Here is a 6,192-nt window from a genome sequence, read left to right as displayed (position 1 = left end):
GCATGTTTGATGATTGAATCTAGTGTAGATTGCATGTTTCATGTTGCATAGAGTGCAGGAGTTCGAATTTTGGGTCAACAGCCGAACTCGGATCGGTTTCGGGTCTGAACGGGGCCGAGAACGCGAAAAACGTGATCTGATCACGTGACCAAACCCTAGACCGTCCGTTGATCCAATCATGGAACCGCCATATGAAATTCAAGTCATGAGCTAGTCCATGTGACAATCTCATGCGGGTCAATCCAGTATTCCGTTCTCCAACGAATACCTATGATTGTGATCGTATCCAATACATATGATCATCTATATGATCATCAATCACACATCATACTAGTCTTATTATGTCATCATTCCCATAATGACACAAGACTAGGGAGTTTGGTATCATTCATAATGATACATGGATTTCATAACACATCTAGTATACAAGAACATGTAAAGAATCAAATACTCTCATAAAACCGTAGAAAGTATCATCAATACATCATCAAATGTATCTGAACAAAGCTCATAAACAGTACATCATAGAGCACTAAACCAACATATGATTCCCAGCTCCCCTTCCTTTTTCGGCTTACATATAGATTCCCAAGATATTCTGCATCCTTTCCCCTTTTCCTCTGTGCTATTCCATATAAATGAAGAGCAAAGAGAATCGATTACCTTGAGGACAGATTTCGGTAGGAGGAAAATAGTGCTCCAGTAGCTGACCATACCATAGATCACCGAACTGACTAGTATTTCCCTGCCGCGGAAAGAAATTTGGATGCCCAACCTCGTAGTTTCCCCCTTACTTTGTCTATGAGCGAATGGTAAGCCGATAGTGGTAACCTCGTGGGAATTAGCGGCACACCGAGGTATTTGACTGGCAAACAACCTAATTTAATACCGAGTGCACTTGCAAGCTGAACCTTTTCTGAATCCGGACCTCCTTCCACAAAAAGCTCTGTTTTCTCAATGTTCATTGCCAATCCTGAGAAAATTTGACCTCTTTTATATGTGGAGTCTTTGCCATGACAACCGATCAATGCACAATGATATCTTTCATCTATGCAAGAAACACCTCAGCGAACGATGTGATATGGACATCATCAATGATAAGACAACGGATGACAATGACATGCTAATTTTCGATGGTTCAATCACAAGGATTTTTTTCAAAAAAAGATAATAAATGGGCTAATCAAAAATATTATTGGCCCAAACATCACTTAAAGTCCAACACATTATCAAAATTCAAGTTTCAAACACATAAACCTAATCAGACTCTAAAACTCAAGAGAGGAGATAACATATACACATCAATTGATACAACATCCACTATCTTATAATAAAATGCAAAAGTCAAAAGTGGAACGGATGAAAAGATTTAATCAAGGGTCAAAAGTTTCAATTAAGAGGCCAAAGTTTCAATCAAATCTTCTTTATTCAACTTTTACATGATTATGTTTTTTCTTTATTCAAAATTTTCATCATTGTTTTGTAAACATATATAATAAGATACTTCAATTTTCATTTGTAAGATACACTATTCAAACATAAACAAATGAGTTAGTTTTAAGAGTATTTCTCTTTAGTTCTTTGAGAACTTTCTGAACTTATTGGATTTCTATCCATAGCATTCAATCTCGACTTATCAAGCAGAATTTTTATCTCCGTTTGTGGATCCAGGTTCTAGGGTTCATGCAACAGAATAGATAAAAAAATTTAACAACCCGAGAAACCAATAATGCATGTTGTAGTTATAATTCTCGGGAAGAGAATACTAACCTAGAATCTCCGGGATTATTCGCCAAACGATCTGGAAACTATTTATTTCTTTGATTTTGTTCACCGCTAGATATTGAAAGTGCCAACACTTTCTTCAACAGTCCACACGACGAGATGGAATCCAACCTTTGGATATTGTCTGCTAGTACAGTTGAGAACAGTTTCTCTAACATGTGTTAGAGTTTCTCAGAGACTTAAGGTTCCTTTTCAAGTTTAGAAATTTAGTTATAAACTCAAAAGAGTTGCCAAAAACTCTAGAAGATGTTCCTTTTTATAGTCGTCTTTAAAACCTAATCCAAGTGAAAAAAGAAATCTTCTCGAAGCCTAGTCCGATCCAATTGAAGCTCTAAAATAAAAATTAATCTTCTCAATTGAAATATTCGGTTAAAAATTTCGAACTGCATTTCCAGTTGAGTTTGCATCGATGGTGAGATTAGACTAGAGAGGGTTAATTTCTATTTTAGAGCTTGAATTCTCTGAATCAGATTTATAAACCATTGAGTTTGCATCTTTAAAAGAGATTTTTGCATGTAAAGCAATCCCGAAACCTGCACGTGTTCATTCTTCATAGTTTACAATAGCCTTCATTATTTTCTTTGTTACACTCTCACACTCATTATTCCCTTTGGACTTGGATTTGGATTTGGATTTAGATTTGATTCCTTTGTCTATTTTTGTCTCTGTATTCGACCCTAACAACTACACATGATCCGTACACTTGAGATATTTATTGAGCTTAAAACTTTATTACTTGATTGAAATTTATACACCTAGATTTGCGACATCAGTACGGTTCGAGAAAAATACCGAAATTTTCAATTCGATATAGAGTCGGGGTTGGTGGTTAGGGTCGGAGTCGGGATCGGGATCAAGAATATATTGTGAATTTTCCGTTGAAATATTCCAATGGATTTCGGTTGAAAACTCGTTGGAAATTTCCAACGTATTGCGACAGAATATATTTCCAACGTATTGGATCGGGATCAAGAATATATTGAAACATTAATTTTCAATGGAAATTTGGTCATTTCCAACGGATTTGTCCGTTGGAAATGACCGTCTTTTTGTAGTATGATCTGCATCGATCCAATACACATGACCTTCTTCATGATCATCTATTACGTCTCATGTTAGTCTTAATTAACGATCGTTCCCACGATGATCAGTGACTAGAGAGTTTAATACCGTTCAGAAATGATTCATGGATTCCATTATAAGACAAATATGCAAATCATATAATGAAGAAGAAAAAGAAATGCTTTCATCAAATGGAAGTCATAACAAAAAATACGAGTTTTGATCTCGTCGAAAATCATAAAACATCTAAACCGACACTTATAGTTCGACCATATGGAAAAATTATGCGAGAAACTATTGACCTAACCCCTAACATACCCTTGGACATCCATCAATGTATCAGCTGGTTCACTCAGCCGAATATTCCTCATGATAGGAGAAGAGAATTAATCCTCAAGATAGTTCTCCAAGTTTCTTGCTACCTTATTTGGAGGACAGAAATACTAAGATATTTCGACAAATCTGTTAGAAATCTTCTGGGATATAAAATGAACAAGAAAAGTAAATCGGGAAGCGGATAACTCTTTAAGGCGTGATACACTTTCCTAAAAACGTTATTCCATCCTATACGAGCAAAGGACTTCCCGGAATACGTTTTTGAGATACAATGAAGAGAAAAGTGATCTTAGTTTGCTCTTCTAAGATCACAAATACAAGAAACCGCAAGAAGAATTCCGGAATACGTTTTTGAGATACAATGAAGAGAAAAGTGATCTTAGTTTGCTCTTCTAAGATCACAAATACAAGAAACCGCAAGAAGAATATAAACAAAAAGCTTTTGTGAGTGTTTTGCAAGAACAATCACAAAAGTGCTCTCAAATCTCTCAAAAAACGAATCATATATGTTCTATCTCGTGTTAGGATGTCTAGAGGTGTTTATAAACACTCCAAATGTCGAAAGGTGTGAAGAAATCGGAAGTTTTTCCGGAACGGTCACGATTTTTCGTTATTTCCAAACTGCTCAGAAAAAACGGGTTGCCCTCCCATGTTTTCGAGCTGCCCTCCCATTTTTTCTAAGATCACTCTCCACGTTCAAAACCGAACGTAAACTCTTCCGACGAATCCTTAACACTTAACCAATTCATGGCACGTCTTTTACAAGCATTTAACTCCTCCACCATAGTTGTAATACACATGAAGCATGAATCCTTTTGAGAGATTCTAAATTCCTATTCATTTACTCTAAAATCACAACAATCCTCCACCATGTTTAGAGTAAATTAATCAATGGCACATCAAGCAAATAATCATTCATCTCCATAATTCTGTGCATAAATGGAAGTGTCTTTACGATTGAACTTTCACTTAGTGTAATATACAACAATAAACTCGAATTCCGTAGGTGTCGAAAACGAGTGAACCTATGTAATTCTAGTTGAGCTATACCGAGTATACACACACACAGAATCAATACAATTTCTTGTACTCCTTGACACTATATCGGTCATGTGTCCATATCCCCTTCACAAACACATAGATGTCGAGCGTCCAACATCTTGAAGCGGCCACACTTCATGCTTGCATAGGTGAATTCTTTCAAATCGTGCTCTGCAACTAAGCACTTTGTCAAAGAATTCATTAAGTATAAACAACCTCTTTACGTTGCATACCAAGATACTTACCTCGGGATGATTCACTTCTAAGCATCTACAATAACACATTAGAGGATTTAACTCATTGAACTCAAGATCTAACGTTGTATTAGACGTTGAGTTGAGATTCCTCTAATTGTGATTTAATCAATAGGCTCAAGACCCATCCCTATTGTCATTTTGTGCAATGTGTCCATCGACAAACTCTTGGTAAGAGCATCAGCCGAGTTTTGTTTTGTACGCACAAAATCTACCAGTATGGCCCCATCTCTTATAAGACCATTCACATAGTTATGTCGTAAACCAATATGTCTAGACTTCCCGTTATACACATGGCTATATGCCTTAGCCAAAGTCGTTGCGCTATCACCATGTATTGTGATAGGCGATACCAGTTTAGGCCATAATAGGATCTCGAACACCAGATTCCTTAGCCATTCTGCTTCTTTTCCCGCAGATGCTAAGGCAATAAACTCCGACGCCATCGTCGAATCGAAAATGCAAGTTTGTTTCTTGAAAGCCCAAGAAATCGCATCTCCACCTAATAGATAAAGCCAACCACTCACCGAGACATGATCCTCCTCACTTGAGTTCTAACTCGCATTTGTGTATCCTTCTAGCACCGAAGGTTGACCCGTTAGCGAAGACCGTAATTTATGGTATATTTCAAGTATCGAAATACTCTTCGTACAACATCCCAATGATGTACACTTGGGTTACTAGTGTACCTACTCATCTTACCAACCACGTATGCTATGTCGGGTCTAGTGCTAGTCATAACATACATTAAGCATCCAATGACACTAGCATATTCAAGTTGAGATACCGGTTCCCCTTTGTTCGCTATCAATTTAACATTACAGTCCATCGGTGTAGAAATAAGAGTGTTACCGTAGAGATCAAAACGTTTCAGAACTTTCTCAATGTAATGAGATTGAGAAAGTGAAATCGTACCGTGATCTCTCATTATCCTAATTCCAAGGATAACATCCGCCTCTCCTAGATCTTTCATCGAACGTTCTAGGATCTTCCTCGATATTATAGACGTAAGCAAGGTCAGTCACTACCGACTCGTTTGTACCTTCCACTAAGTACATCTGAAAGTCCGGACCAAAGGATTTCTCTTTCTTTATACGTTCATCTCTACGAGGTTTGTTGGTTTAGTGCTCTATGATGTATTGTTTATGAGCTTTATTTAGATACATTTGATGTATTGATACTTTCTATGGTTTATGAGAGTATTTGATTCATTACATGTTCTTGATAGTAGATGTGTTATGAAATCCATGTATCATTATGAATGATACTTAACTCCCTAGTCTTGTGTCATTATGGGAATGATGACATAATAAGACTAGTATGATGTGTGATTGATGATCATAAGAATTTAGATACGATCACAATCATAGGTATTCGTTGGAGAACGGAATACTGGATTGACCCGCATGAGATTGTCACATGGACTAGCGTCATGACTTGAATCTCATATGACGATTCCATGATTGGATCCTAAGACCTGAGATATCTACGGAATCCAACATGAGGAGTTGCGTACTTTTATGAAATCCATATATCATTATGAATGATACTTAACTCCCTAGTCTTGTGTCATTATGGGAATGATGACATAATAAGACTAGTATGATGTGTGATTGATGATCATAAGAATTTAGATACGATCACAATCATAGGTATTCGTTGGAGAACGGAATACTGGATTGACCCGCATGAGATTGTCACATGGACTAGCGTC

The sequence above is a fragment of the Tarenaya hassleriana genome, unplaced genomic scaffold, assembly GCF_000463585.1.
Source record: "Tarenaya hassleriana unplaced genomic scaffold, ASM46358v1 Cleome36, whole genome shotgun sequence".
In the NCBI taxonomy this organism is placed as follows: domain Eukaryota; kingdom Viridiplantae; phylum Streptophyta; class Magnoliopsida; order Brassicales; family Cleomaceae; genus Tarenaya; species Tarenaya hassleriana.
Note: the sequence above shows the minus strand (reverse complement) of the source record.